Raw genomic sequence first — 16,673 nt, forward strand, 5'->3', positions numbered from 1 at the left:
AATTAAATTGATAAATTTTGAACAGTTGAAGTTGCATAACATCATTGAGCATGATGGTTTTCAAAAGATGAAGACATGTTTTATTTTGAAAAAGGCATGGCATGGCATGTCATGTGTATTCATCTTTTGAGACTTGTATAAAATATATATACTTTGTTAAGGATTTCCTACTGGGCTTTATGCTCACCCTACCGGATTTTTGTGTAGGATAAGATGTGGTGAATCTGCCTGATTGAGGGCGTGGAAATGTGTGTGTTGAGAGCACTAAAGTTCTCATTTGCTGTGATCCTATTTGTAAGCCAAGAGTTATGTATGTATGGGTTTGAATAACCATTTTGTGTACCGGGCTTAAGCCTTGGAAGATTGTAAACCCTTAGGGGTGTTTATTTGGTTATTTACTTGTTGTTGAATCAATATAATATCGCATGAGGAACTATTATTATTATGTAATACAAGTATGTGAAGTTATATTTGGTTTTCCTTTAAGAGAGCCATGATTGTTACATTATCATTTGGGCTAAAAATTTGGGGCGTTACATTGGTCCAATTCCAAATGAGTTGTCTAAACAATTAATGGCTAATGAAATACACCTACGGTCCGTAAAGAGTATATGTTCCGTGTCACTTTGGTTCTTAAAGTTTTTTATTTTATCAATTTGATCCCGAAGCATTGATCAAACATGAAATATAAACTTACAATATTGAGGGGCAAAATTGAAATTTTGGAAACCAAAATGAGACAAAATAAATATTTTTGGTACCATAGTTGAAATTTATAATTATTCTGATAACAATTTAAACCATCGTTTAAAATTATACTAATTTGCTCAAATTAAAAATTTCAAAGATGAAATTAACAAAATTAAAATTTAAATGATCAAATTAACCAGAATCCATACTTACATATAAGTATATTTTATCTATTAATTTGTTACTGAGTTGCTTTCTCTGCCGTCCATAACTCTTCAAGTAATGACAGTGAAGTCATGAGAATAAAATTCAACTTGCCTCCCAGCAATTAAAATTTTGAATGTTACTAAATTTATGTTGACTTAGATAGCAGTCTTTCTTATTTTTATTATTTTTTTTAATAATTATAGCAGGGTTTGTTAGAGCAATTATTCTACATGTGGCATTGACGAGTTCATGTATCAAAAAAACTGAGCTAGCAACTTTAATGACGTTTTTGGTTCGTTTCTGCCAACGAAATGCTGGAACAAGTCAAATTTATACGAGTGGACGGTCCAGATCTATTTGTAGTATTACATCTATGAAATAATTTTTCTTATTAATGGGCAGATTTTCTTAAGATAAAATTAATGGGTAGATTGTTGACTCTAGACCAGATGTTAACTTGGGAAATTTATTCACAATAATGATTACATTTTATTGTCATGAGTGATATGACTATTAAATTAATATAGTGTGTACACATGGGTCACGTTTGATTCACAAGACTAATAGTGAACTATTAATAATCCTATTAAATTAGTGTGATATTCATTATCCAATTAGATTAATATCTATTAGATTAATAATCTCACCCCTACTCTATTATTAATAATCCTACAAATTTGTTAGATTAATTATCCATTGGATTAATAATCCTAAACGAAAGTGTTAAAACAAACATAGAATAATTGGCCCCACGGATTAATAATCACAATCACATGCTCTAATCCACCCAATCAAACATGCCAATAAGTTAATAAACATATTGTGATTTCTCTTGGAATAATACTGTACACGGATTATTAATTAATAACTCTAATATTATCTATTAACTAAAATATCAATATAAAATATTGAGTCCCAACACTGCATAGACTTTTTTTAACAAGACTAAATAATTTGAAGTGAATATGTTAATTTAATTTTAAACATTAAAGCTGGTAAAGAGATTTAGAATTTTGTAGCAGAATATGAGGGAATACATTGAACCGTTAATTAATGCCAATAAAATATGAATGAGAGAGACACAGCAATTTTTGTGCATTGATTTGACTCATTTTATGCTTGCTCATTATTCAATTTGGGTTTGGTTTCTTTCAAATTCGAAAATTTAAATTTGAGATAGTTTGAGGGGTTTGCAGGGTTCGTTACAAGTTATATTTTGATAAATTGAACCGTTCATTTTGTAGAATCATTTGTTCATATCATCTATGAAAAAATTAAATTAATTTGATAATTGTCATATTTTTATTCGATCGCATTTATTTTCAAAAAACTGGATGGCCCATTTTAAAAAACGTACTTGTCGTTTATATTATTAGAGACAGACACAATAAATAAAAATATTATTATGATTATCAGATCGATTTAATTTTTACTATAACTGATATATACTAAGGATCCTAGATTCAAATCATAGAAATGGAGTTTTTGATGGACTCCACGAACTCCTTAAGCTCTCTCAAGTTCATATTTGAATTTGAAGGAAGCTCAAGTTTCCCATTTCAATATCATTTTGTTAATTATTTCATTTTAAAATTGAACCAAATTAGTTCAAATTAAAAATTAATGGATTTGACAAAATTAAAACTTAATCATCTAAGTGACACATAACACAAACTTAAACAATCTGTTTGTATCATGTGACTTCGTAAGAAATTATCTATACTATTATTAAAAGTGAACACCTTACTTGATATCCATGAACTTTCTTCTCTCCTTTTGTCAAGTGGTCTTTTTTTCTTGTGCCAAGGGTCAATTTCTTCATCCAAAAAGGAAAAAAATAAAAAATAATAGTTAAAAGAGGGCTACAAGGCTTGAATCTAAGACTATTCACTTAACTTACTAAAAAAACAGTTTCATCACTTAAACAACATAAAAATATATTACAAATTTAAATTTAAAATTTATATTTTAAGTGCACCCATCAAGTCGGCTCGCACCCTACTAAGAAATAATGTGAACGATAATTCTTTTTTTTATTTATTTATTTTTATACAATGGTGAGGTGATACCTTCTCCCCATTTGTTACCCCTTAACTCCACCTCTAATGAGGTGGCTGAAAAAACCAAAATTTCAATTTGAGTTGCAACACAGTGCATGAAACATAAGCACCCCCCCCCCCCCACCACAAAAAAAAAAAAAACCTATAGTCTTCTCTCTCATTCTTTCTCTCTCCGGCATCCTCCCTATTTCACAAAGCTAACAACTTCAGCCAAACAATAAAGTTAACAATAAACTCAATCAAAAGTAAACCAAGCTAAGAACTCCATACCAAACAACAACAATCAAACTCACCACCACCAACAGTCTTTACAATCCCCATTTCTTAAAACCCTCCAAAAAAAAAAAAAAAAAAAAAAAAAAGAAGTAGAAAAAATAGTTTACAATCAACTAGTATAACATAATGGAAGCTAAAATTGTTTACAATCAATTAGTATAACAATGTCGTTTTGATTATGATTAAAAAAAAAAAAAAAGAAGAAGAAGAAGAAGAAATAAAAACAATGCAGAATGAAGAGACTGAGAGGAGACCACTCCCTTCCCTTGCAATCGATAGAGGGAGTCCTTTTGTGGTGCAACGTTGTGTGTTTTCGTTGTGTTGCTATTGCTATACTAACTTGCAGTTTGGGATTTTTTTATTATTCTAGAAATTTTTTTGTGTTTTTTATTTTTTCAACATTTTCTACTAGTAAATTCTTGTTTTCCTCATAATAAGGATTATTCATATTTCCCATTAGCTATATGAGAGGGGAATTTATGCCGCGATAATTGGACCGGGCTAAATCAAGCTCTTGAAGCGAGCTAGGCTATGCACTGGAGATTACTTGGTTTGGGCCGTGTGGAGGTTGAAACCGGTCAAATGAGTTTGACTGAATACATTAGTGTTCTGGGACCGAACTACAAAAGAAGTGGCGTTCAAGAACGGACCAAGCTACTTCCCAGTAGTGTTCAAGATCAAACCAAGCTACCCAAGAAGATCGGTCAAAAGTGAGTGGGCAACGCTTTGACCGGGCTAAGTGAATGGACACACAACGTTAGCATACTGGCGCGCCGAGCAAGATTTGCATGGCGCTGCAGGTTGCATAGCTGAGTCAAATACCAACAAGGCTAATGTAGTTCGGTTGCTCGGCTAGAAACCGTGCAAAGAGTTATGCCATCTCATTTAGCTTGCGGTGATGAGGGTGTGAAAGGATGAACGTTATCCTTTAGGAGTGTGATTTCTAAGAGGACTCTATGAAAAAGAATTAGAGTCCTACAAGGACTCTACCATGCGAAAACCATACCTAATTCCGGGTATTGCAATCACTAATCGCGAATTCACAAAACTTTTCCTCCTTGTTGATCTTATTTGTTAACTTAGGCATCAGAGGGGTTTCCGGCACACACACGCTAGCTAGCTCATGTTTGTGATTTCAGGTCATACGAAGACGTTTGAAGGAGCGCAAGCTTGGTCACATTTTTATTATACTAGAAGATTGTTGCTAGTATTGTGTTTTTTTTTTTTTTAATCACTTTCTACTAGTAAATTTTTGTTTGCCTCATAATAAAGATTATTCATATTTCCCATTAGCTACATACATTGATTAAGTTTTAGTTTTGCATCTAACCAATGTGTCATTAATACCATTACACCATCAGATTAAGTTTTAGATTAATATATGATGAGAGTGAAATAAATATGAATGAAACATTTTTCCCGTTGCTCAATAATTTATATGAGTGATATTGGTTAGTATTTGATGTATGATAACTTGATAATCCATCATATTATCAGCTAAATCTTTTTTTTTTTTTTTTTTTTTTTCTCTTTTAGCTTCTATGGCATCAGTTTTTTTGTTTTGAGCCAAGCTCTCTTATGTACAGTAGAACTACTTGAGAGCATAAACCAAAAAACGAAACTATGACAAAACTAGATAGAGAGGCATACATATAAACATATAGAAACCTTAACTAGTTATAAATATTTGATGACAATGCCCAATGGCGGAGCCAGGAAATTAAATCAGAAGGGACACTTCTTGATTATAACTTTAATATTTTTCCCATAACCAACAACATGAAGATAATAATAATTTTTGAATTAATATTAAATACAAAAACTTAAATAAATTATTACAAAAGTATTTCACATAAAATTTTACAATTAACTACAAGTAAAATTGAAAAGAAAGTATTGTGTGTAACTAGTGTATCATGGACAATGTAAAAACAGTTATATATTTAAGTCTTAAAATAAATTATATAATGGTAAGATAAATAAAATTTTTACAAAATTTAAGTAAAAATTTCATATAATAGTGATATCACGTCATTATTGACATATGATATTACCAACCAATAGTAAGGCAACATGTGAAGGGTGAAATCCACATGCAAATATAACTAACACTCTTAGTAATTTTTACATATATATAGTGAGATGAATTATATTTGCATATCAATAATGATGGATATTACCATTATATTGAGATTTTTTCATAAAATTTTCATACATAAAAATATAATTTGTTGTAATCACTTCATTTTCAATAAAACAATCACTATTGTTTTCATAAATTTAAAAATGCCCTTGACATTTTATTCTAAATATTATTTTTGTTTAAAATTTTATTTATATACATACGTAAAAAAAAACAATATTAAAAAATCCAGGGGAGGCACGTGACCACCCTAGGCCCCATGTGGCTCCGTCACTGACAATGTCACAAGTACAACCACTTTCATGCCTTTTCTAGCTTAACAATTACAGATTCAAAAAAGAAAAGAGAGGAGAGAAGAAAAGTGGGGAAAGATAATTCTAGAACATCAAAATAACCTATAGATCCGGCTTTAGTTAAGAATCATTTCTTCTTCCATCTGAATGCCTTTGTCCCCGAACCCCCCAGGAAATACATTTCTAATCTTGTGTAGTTCCTTGAGAACATCTTTCACACTCATTCTTTCACTCGGCATTTCAACAGAACATGAAACTCCGATTTGAAAGACTGGTACTAGGAAAGTCTTTAGTTTAGAAATGTTGGTTGTACTATTTTGCATGCTCCTACTTGGCTCCTCTTCCATTTCCAAAATGATTTGGGGATCAATGATTTGCATTACTTGCTCCGGAAGACACATTTTTACATAGCTATGGAGGTTTACATTACCTGTAAACATGTTACTAGTTGGTCCTTTTCCTATGAACATTTCCAATAATAACACTCCATAACTATACATATCACCTTGCGTTGATGCCTCCTCACCCATACCATACTCTGCAATATCAAATAATGAAAAAAAAATGCCCAACATTTTTAATTTTGGTATGATTGTTGAAATAGTAAGTTGTCTTCTTTTGTTAAAAAAAAAAAAAAGAAGTTCAACATTTCAAAAGATAAAATTATCTCAAGGGTTAAAATCTATGTTCAAATACGATAGGGGTAGGACAATGATTGATTTAATTTGTTGTATATACAAACAATAAGGCAAAGTTAAGGAAAGTCATCGCTAAAGCATTGCATAATTTCCATATAATCTCGTAATTGGTTTTTAGTGCACCACATGATAATAATATAATGTAACTAAATAACATTTCTTAATCAATTTCAACAAAAGAAGCAATAAACAATTACTTGGGGCAACATAGCCAATTGTTCCTCTAATCCCAATTGAACTTGATTGCTGATGAATAGAAATTCCATTAGTAGCTGAAAAAATCTTTGCCAAGCCAAAATCACTAACACGGGCACACAAATTACCGTCAATGCACATGCCACATGATGGTGAAGATAATCCAATGCACATGCCACATCAATGGCAATGTTCAGCCTTTGAACAAAGTTCAAGTTCTTAGGTTCATGTTGCTCTAAAAGACTTGGGTGTAACCAATTTTCTAAGCTCCCATTTTCCATGAACTCGAAGACCAAAGCCTTGAAGTCGTTGCCTTTAAAATCAATGCTTGAGCAAGCTGTAATTATCTTGACAAGATTTCGATGGCGAATGTTCTTCAACGCTTCAGATTCTGTAACAAAACTCTTGTTTGCTCCATGTTCATGTAGTTTGAGCACCTTTACAGCAACAATTTGTTCCTCGGAGTTGAGAATCCCTTTATAAACAAAACCAAATCCTCCCTCACCAATTAAGTTGGATGGAGAGAACCCATTTGTTGCTTGAAAAAGTTCTCCAAAAGATAGTTGTAAATATTGGTTTTGCAAAGGCGAGGCTAATTTGACTGGCTGTCTTGACCTTTTGTTTTGGTAAATAATAGCTAAAATGCACAATGATAATAGAACAATAATGAGAGTAACTGTTAGAACTATTACTCTATGGTTGAAAGGTTGTTTCCTTTCATTTAAGACTTGCATTGGGCATGCAGGCAATTGCAATAGTTTAATTCGTCCGCATAGCTTACTATTTCCAACTACTGAAAAGGCACTAATGTTTGTGAAAACACCTCCATTCGGAACTTCACCATCAAACATATTGTAGGACAGATTGAGATATTGAAAGAACCGAAACTCTCCAAGAAACCTTGGAATTTGTCCAGACAAGTTGTTCCTAGAAACATCTAGTTCTTGAATGCCTTTCAATTGTCTAAAGGTCGTTGGAATTGTACCTTCGAAAAAATTACCATCGATGTACAGGAATTCTAAAACTTCACAATTGCCGAGAGTTTCGGGGATTTGTCCAAATAGTTTATTTGTTGATGCATATAGTCCATTCAGATTTTTCAAGTTACCAACTTCTTGCCGTAGTAGTCCTGTTAAGTAATTTTGACTTAAGGATAGATTAATGAGCGAAGAGAGACTAAAGATTTGATAAGGTATTTCTCCCGTGAGACGATTATAATCAAGATGAATTTGTAGTAGATTGGTACAATTGCCTACAGAAATAGGAATGCTTCCCTCAATCATATTTGTTGATAGGTCAAGTGTACCAAGCCTACTCAGGTTTCTAATAGACGATGGAATCTCTCCAGAGATGTTATTGTTGTCAAGCATGAGAATTTCCAACATGGAGAGTTTTCCAATAGAATTCGGAATACTACCTGTAAGCATGTTGCCACTTAGAACGAGTGTTTGCAAATTTACAAGGTTCCCAATACCACGAGGTATGCTTCCAGATATATAGTTGTCTTGTAGATCGAGCCAAGTGATCTTGGTGGAGAGATTTGCAATAGAATGGGGCAAAAAGCCTTTAAAATGATTCATAGCGAAATTCAAATGTTGTAGATTGGAACAATTGAATAAAGAAGTGAGGAAGCTCATTAATTCATTGCCTTGGTTTGTTCCAAGTGAATTGTTATAAGCAGCAAAAAATTCCAACGCATAAAGGGTTCCTAGATTCATAGGTAAGGACCCAGTAAAGGAATTGCCGCCTAAACTAATTTCCACGAGTCTCGTAGCATTGGCTATTGATGATGGAATTTGGCCATAGAATTGATTTTGTGCGACATAAAATCCTTGTAAATTTGGAAGGGTCAAGCCCAAATCTGGTGATAGAATTCCATGCAATTGGTTCAACGCGATAGCGAAGTAATAGATTGATGAGATGTTGTAAAGCGAAGTAGGAAACATACCGGACAAATTGTTTATCGACAGCTGAAGAACCTCCAACTTGTAAAGCTGCCCAAGTTGAGTGGGAATGCTTCTCTCTAGATTATTGTACACTAGAGAAAGCCTATAGTAGACACCCCATTTTTGACCGTCCTCAAGACTTGGACGTCACCATTGGAACACTTGGTGATTACCCCTGTTTGTGTTCGTTTGGAGTTCTCGGAGGTCTCGGCTACGCGCGCCTTGCCTCAGGATCTCCGAACTTGACCGTTTTGTGTTTGGTTTTGCACCAAACACTTGTGTTTTGCCTTGGAGGGGCAGGGAATGCTTTGTGAGGCATCCCCACACACCACCGGCAGTGGCTAAAGGCCACCGGCTGGTTTTTGCTGCCATCGGCAATGTATATTGCCGGTCGGCACTATTTGTTGCCGGTCGGCACTAAATTTTGTCAAAATGACATTTTTGGCCGGCCGACTACTGTGCATCTGCTTTTGCAGATATTTTATCACAGCTGTCTTGCTTTTTGCTCCCCTCCATACACTGTATGGAGGGATCTCCCTCTTTGGAAGCTTGTCTTCTAAGCTTTACAAGACAATAAGCTCTATAAGAGAGAGCCTTCTCTCTTAGCTTTAGGTTAGACACTTGAGAGACTTGAGATATTTTTAGACAGCCATTTTTAGGGTTTTGAGTTCTAGGGTTAGAAACCATACACTTTCTATCTCTATATCTCCCTCTTGTGTGTGTTTAAGTGCATTTGTGTCTTACTATTGCACATAAACACATAGTGTTTCACCTTCACTTAGCTACTGAGGTTCTAAGAGGTTGGTTTTGAAGTTTTGGAGCTGTTTTCAACCTAGAAGGAGCTGTTGGAGCACCATTTGTGAAGGGGTCTTCAAGGGTAACAATTTTGCCTCTTTATTCCCCAATCTTGCATTGTATTTCTACCTATCTTAAAATCATTTTTGAGCTTGATGTATAATACAAAAAAGTTCTGTTTTTAGGCCCTCTAAATTTTTTGTTTAGAGTGTTTTGTGGTTTGGAGGTGTTTGACCCCTCTTAGGCCTTGAAAGGCCTCATTTTGTGCTATTTTGTGCAAGTTTCGAGACTTTGGTGTTTGGGCCTCTTCACCACTGAAATCTTGAGGGATTTCAGTGGCGGAGACGGTGCCTTCAAGTCTCCAAAAGGGGAGGGCCACCCCCTCTCCTTGTTGTCCTTGAAAGGGACCCTTTTTGGCCTCTTGAGAGAGCATCATGTTAGAATGTGTATTGATCATATCTTGGCTGTTTTCCATGTTTATTATGCCATGATATAACCTTGTTGTGTGATGGTTTTGGTACACCATGCATGCTTAGCATACCTACCATGTAATGCCTTGTTATTGCCTTAATATGCCTTAGGTTGTTAGCCTTTGTTCTAGCATGTTTTAGGCTTAGCCTTGTGATGGTTTTGTGCTCACTTTGCCATGTTTAAGGTCTGTCTTAGGTTGTTTGGGTCGGCCATGGCATGCATTATATACCCCCTTTGCATTTTGGCTTGTTGGCCTTAAGTGTGTGAGTGTGTAGCATGCATTACTTGCTTTATTCTAATGATTTGGCATCATTTATAGCATAATTTCAGACCTTATAGCATGCTTGTATGTTTGCTTTGGACACCTCTTTGAAGCTTTAAAAGCTTGGGTAGCATGCTCCTTGTTTTGGCATTTATGCATGCCTTTGAATTTAGGTCATTTGGATGCCATCTAAGTGATTTCTAGGCCTTGTCTTAATGTGCTAAAACTCTGTTTTTGGTCAATAAGTTCATGCCATATTTGGTCTTGTTAAGTGTAGTTCAATACTCCATTGGTTTACTTTGATTGCTTGGGCCATTTGTTGCATGTTTAGCTTGATTTGTTGCTTGGTTTGGTACCATGTTTTAACATGATTTTCAGAGCTTATGTTGCATGCTAATTGTCCATGATTACCTCCTTTCAAATGTGTTTGACAGTTGTCCAATTTGTGTCTAAGTATTGGCCTTTGATCATGTGTATGTGTGCATGTGTATTTGGTCCCTTATTATAGCACTTTGGCCATTGTTTTAGGCCTAATTAGAGTTGCCTAAATTATGTGTAAGTCCACCTTTCCATCAATTTGCATTGCCCCATGTTTGCTTGTATGCTTACATAAGTGTCTTGCCATGCCATGTTGCATTCTTAGCTTGCATGCCTAGGTTGCATTGCATCTTGCATGCATGCCTTATTCCTTGACTTGGTGATAGGAATTGGGCCTTGGTTTGTTTGTTTGGTTTGCATCTCATTTGACATGAAAGTTGCACACTTGATCCTTTGGGCCGTCATGCATGGAAATGCGTGATGGGTGGTCCGAGAATCGAGACACATGCCCCTTTGAGTCACAAACATGATAGGGGACATGATTGGTGCATACATTGTTTGAATTGTATTGCCATGCAAGTTCTGCCCTCTGCTGCTGTGAGTTGCAGGTTCTGCAGGCATTCATTGCCGACCGGCAGTATACATTGCCGAGCGGCAATTATTCTCCTGCCGATAGCTTCATTTTGTGCCGGTGACCACATACCACTGCCGGTGGTAACTCTACTCAGCCGGTGGTGATTCCCAGTATCCAGAGAAGCATCCTTGAGACTTTGGTAGTCTTCAGAGGGGCAGAGCAGGGAAAACAGAGGCAGACTATGCATGGCGGTGCACTTCCGAGCAAGACCCGAGCACGCGCTGCATCTGGCTCTCCTCCCGAGGCAGTTTACTGCTTTTCCTAGCTTAATTAGTTTGTTAGCTGATTAGGAAATTTGTAATATTTAATTAGCTTGCGTAGTTAATTAATTTGTATTATTTATTTGGTCCCTCTGAGTGAGGGCAAATCTGTAATAAGTGTGTGTGAGTGGTGTGTATGTCTTCCAATCCCCACTTCTTTCTTCCCTTTTATTTTCCTGCTTTGATGGTTAGTATTAGGGCACGTTTAAATTAGCATACCTCATGTAATGCATGCGTGCATTCATACATTTGCTTTGCATGCACCGGGCTCGGCGCATCATTCTAATTACATCTATATTTCAAATTCCGAATTGAATACATGTCAGTTGTGCATTTTCACATGCCATTCATAGACTAGCCGAGCCTACTCTAGTGACATTTTGTATGCGATGCATTAGGCACTTAACATGGACTTGGATCATGCATTGATTGCTAACATGTTCCTGTTTTTGGCACGGAGTACGATGTAAGTATCTATGCTTTAGCATCTCGCATGCGTGTGAATGTTGCCATGACAGCATGCTTACCATGTGGCTAAGTGCTTATATGAGATAAACTGTTTGAACGCCTGTGGGTGAAGGTTGGATTGTTTGAGTTGGAAAAACTCGTTGAAATCCGTGTTTTAGCCTACTTGCGAGTAGCAAATTCCAAAGCGCTTTTCAAAACAAACGGATATGCAATGCTTGTTTCCAAATTAGGCAATCTAGTCTATACTTGTTTGCTGTGCGCATAATATAGTAATTCTAGGCTAATAAACGGAATAAGAACACATAAAGTTTTCAAAAACGGATATCACGATTTGTAGAGGCCGATCTTCGGATCGGGCGAGAGGGGGTGCTCATAGCTGACCTTCCCTGATCGTACCCAAGCTCCCGAGCCGAGACAACTCCGGCGATGACGGACATGTGGCCTTCGGTACCGAGTCAGGGTTTCCTAAATTCCCCCATAAAAAATATTTAGGTGGCGACTCTGTATCAGGAAAAGCAGTCCATGTTTGGCACTTCTTTTCAAAAATCTGTTTCTCAAAACGATTTGCCGGATTTGGACTCTTTGGTTCAGATTAAGAACCGTGACACAAATCGAGCCCGAACTGTAGTGACCCCCAAAACGAACAGAACGGAACTCACCCTCCCGGGGCGTTCGGGGACGTCTACAGTTTCTGGCGACTCTGCTGGGGAAATTAGAGAGCTTGCCTCGAACTCGTGATATCCCATTTTGATTTCATTTATGTGTCTCTTTGCATTTGCATGTGCATTGGTGCGCCTAGGAACACAGAGTTTGCCATCTGCCATTCCTGAACGGTTTGCCGGAGGCTTGCCTTGTCAAGGCATGACCATAAGGCTGACCGGTTATGGGCTCTGACAGTATGGGAACACAAACCCTGGTTTTACCGGAGCACCCTTTTGACCATTCGACCTAGTGAATATTCGGATCCATAGTGACCATTCCAAGTTAGGACAGGTTGCTTACCCAATGTTAGGTTGTTTGAAAACTGTAGCATGCATAGTAAAAACCCTAGCTCCTGACAAAATAGGACAGGGAAACCTACCCCAACATAGGGGTGTTTTGGCTCTCTGTACTTGCTATGTGCTTTTAGAGTGTATTTCTACAGGGAAAATGCATATCAGTTTGCAAGATTGAGTATCAGACCTGAGGACATCAGTGTCAGTTATGAGAATCAGTTATCTGCGGGTATCGGGTTCGGTTTTTGGGACAGTGATTTCTGGGAACAGTGATCAGCAGTAGAGTACAGTTGTTCAGCTACACCCGTGTTTGATCTGTTTGGGCTGAAATGCTGTTTGTTGTCTCTTTCAGTTCGGACAGCTGGTGCAGAATAGCTAGTGCTCCCCCTTTGTTGAGGCAGAACTTATGATGACACAGAATTCAGAAGAGATCGTGGTTATGACGGCTGCATTAGAGCAAGGGATCACTCTGCAAGGTGAGACCGATATTGATGTGTCACATCCACCCAGGTCGCCTGTCGTGCACCCGGTTTGGGCCCCCCAGCTATACCAGGCTCGCGAGCCTACTACATTTGAACTAATGGGGATGATAGGTGATCTCTAGAGGTCTGTGGCGGATCTCGTCTACGGAATGTCAGCTTCACCGCCAACCGCACCATATGCCGGGAGTTTTGTACCCCAGGAGCCCCTGCTGTTGGGGCGAATTGTGATTGAACTTAGCCAACCGGAGATGGCCTCCAGCTATGGAAATGACATATCAACATCAACTCAAACCCTCGATCAGGCTGAGGCCAGAGGAAAAGACAAAATGAAGGCAGATGTTGGTCCCATTGAACAACTGCTGTGGGCAGTCGAGGCTTTGAAAGCTGGAGGGATGAACAAACAACAGATATCCGCAGTTGTGGCAAAGACTGTGGAGGATGCTTTCCCTAATCCACCTGAGGGTAGTTCAAGCCAGTCAGAAAATCGGGATAGGCCCTGTCATGCCAGAACAGTTCCTCCTGTTCCCGCCCCTGCACCCGGGAAAGATCAGAAAGCTAAGGTGGCGCCTGCCGACCCTTTCACTTGTGCGGCTAGTAAGAGCGCTCAGACTCCAAAGTACCTGCCCCAGGGGCGCAGGACCTTTCATGCTCTCTACATGCCTTTGTCCAAGGCACTTCAGATCCTTGCCAAGAGGGGGCACCTTAAACCCTTGGAGCCTCGGCCTCTCCCGAAGAATCTCCCCGCTGCGCATGATGCTGCACAGTACTGCGCGTACCACCAGCAGACAGGCCATGCCACCGACAATTGCTTCTGCCTCCGTCATGAGGTGCAAGATTTGATTGACAACGAGGTTATCCTCCCGCCTACCTCAGCCATGTCCGTTACCACCCAATTATTGGATTTTGAGGACACAGATACTGCAAGTATGTAATCAGAAAGTGAACCACCTGCGGGCGGCATCTGGATATATTTTGAATGTGGCGTCTGGCACGCATTTTTGAGCTTTTGTGAATGCTAGCTTTGTAAATCCTGGCTTGGGTATCGAGTCAGTCTTTTGTTTTGAGCCTGTCTCTTTGTCTTGAGTCAGTCTTTTTGCTTAAAGGTTTGTCTTGTTGTAGCGAGTCAGTCCCCCTTGTATAGAATACCAGGTGATTCTGGGGTTGTTGTCCCAAACACCGTTTTGCCTTGTAATTACCTGTTCTTGTTTTTTGAGTCTGTTTCTGCCGAGGGGCCAGTTATACCAACAAATCTGAATGAAACAGCTGTTGCTATCTCACTTTTTTGCTTGCTTTCAGTATAAGTGCCAGAGAATTTGATTGGGCTGACAGTACATCTCGCCTGCTCTCCTGCGCGCCAAACTCATTGCATTAACCTAAGTTTTTTTCAAAAACCTCTTTCGAAAACTGCGGTGATAAAAACGAAGAGGAAAGAATTCCTCGGGTTTTGCAAAATTTTGATCATTTTGAGAGAAAGGAGAGGCATGCTAAGCCTTTTAATGAATGAAACCACGCTTGTCAGCGTAAGTACTGAGAAGGATCCTGGCTTGATCCAGATTGGTTCCACACTATCCTCGGCGCGAGCGATTTGTCGCTTTCTTAAAAACTTTCAAAAACAAATGTTTTACACGGCCTTGTGAAGACCTGTGTGGAATCGCTCTTGAGATTGTGCAGCTTAGGATCGCTCTCAGCCTCGAGATTCGACCTGTTGTCTTGAACCTCGAACTCATTTAGAACATTCAACGGTCGACCGTCAGAGAAGGCCCGCGTGGCCAGTTTTGAAGCAACCCTCGAACAAGAGGCACCAGAGTCGAATCAAAAGAGTAGATCTCACCTGAAAGAGCTCGCGGAGCGACCCTGATGGGTTCTTCTGCAAATCATTGCAACAGTCGTTCTCCCAGACACAGAGAGGCTTCAACTTCAAAAACCATTCGGCATGGACTTGTTACACTTTTACCCTTTGAGAGGCTCGCTGGGCCGAAAACCCAGAAGGGCGATCCAGGCAAAAGTGAGAGCAAGAGAAAAAAATAATAAAAAAAAGCAAGCAAAAAAATACAGAAAAGAAAAGAAAAGAATAGGAAAAAATGTGAAAAAGAAAAGAAAAAAAATGAACAAAAAAACAAAAAAGAAGAGAAAAGAAGCTCGCAAGGTCGAAAACCCGCATCGGGCGCCTTGGCAAAAGTTAGAGCCTGAAAAGTGAAGGTTAAAATACCCGAGTGTACCTTGACCGGAACTACGTAAGGCTTGATTCCCATGTTTGGGATACGTAGGCAACTTCATCTTGAAGTCCAGCCCCCAACGCTTTCACAGCGTCTCAGTCCATGCAATGGTTTCGATTTCATCCCAAAGTCCAGTCGCCAACGCCTCCAAGGTGACTGTGTCCATATATTTGTTGTGACCATCTTCGTCATCTCTATGTCCAAGAGTTCGACCACCGCCAATGAAGACTGTTTGCGGACTGCTGCGGTATCATCCAAACAAGCGGCAACTTTCCGTTGCCACGAGCCGTCGCGAGACGCCATTCAAACCAGGGGCAACTTTCCGTTGCCATCCATCCACCCCCCTTTAAGCCAGGGGCAATTTTCTATTGCCTCCGATCCGAGGTTGTGCATCTCAAAGAGTAAGTTCCATGCTCGTTGAACGTTGACTGTTTGCAAAATAGTTTTTGAAAATTTTTACTGAGGTTGACAATTTTCTCGAAAGCTATTCCATTTTCCAAAACTGGACCATTTTCTTGGACCCAAAAGGGAAAATTTTCAGTGCTTACAGCCTAACTTGCATGGTTTTCAAATAAAAAATCGAACAAGTACGTTAATCCGACTCTCATTTTGATCAAAACTGTTTTAGTAGAAAGCAAAAACAAAGAATGGTTAAAATGATGAACTAGGGGCACAGTTGAGCCAAGCATTCTGTCTTTCCCCCGTCGTCAACATACTTGCCAGAAGAGCACTCTACCCGCCAGAAGAAATAGCTGTGAGCTAACGGCATTGGGCATGAACCCGCAACTTCCTATTCATTCATTAATCACCTTGGGGAGGGACGAAAAATGAGAGAATAAAGAATAGAGAGGTGTAAGTTGAGAGAAAAGTGAGAATAGGGTTTTGAGAGAAAATCCGAGCTTGAGGGTCGAGAGATGTGAGAATCACAAATCAGAGAGGGTGGGAGACAATATCCAGAGAAACTGGCTCCTCGTGATCAGAGGTCCCCCATCTTCGTTAACGCGTCTGTATGTCGTGTCTTTTGTTTTGTTTACCTCAACCTTTGTTTTAGGTCTTTTTCGAGCGTGTCTCATTGCGTTTAGGTCGTGTACCCTTTTGTTTGAGTCCTCCCCGCTGTGTTCAGTTGTAGGCTCAATACCCCGGTTTGAAAAACCCTTATTTAATTTCAAAAATCATTTATACTCAGAATGCTGTGCCATTCTCTATATTTGAGCATGCTTCAACTCCAACCGGTTCCGTCTTTGAGCTCCGTCTTGTCAGATTG

At 38.5% G+C, this 16,673-nt stretch overlaps 1 pseudogene; it reads right to left on the reverse strand.

The window, feature by feature from the left end:
- Window positions 1-5,785: 5,785 nt before the first annotated feature.
- On the reverse strand, window positions 5,786-8,508 carry LOC114300062 (uncharacterized; annotated as a pseudogene).
- Between the last annotated feature and the right edge of the window lie 8,165 nt (window positions 8,509-16,673).

Source organism: Camellia sinensis, chromosome 11 (assembly GCF_055761805.1).
Source record: "Camellia sinensis isolate YWXY chromosome 11, ASM5576180v1, whole genome shotgun sequence".
NCBI lineage: Eukaryota > Viridiplantae > Streptophyta > Magnoliopsida > Ericales > Theaceae > Camellia > Camellia sinensis.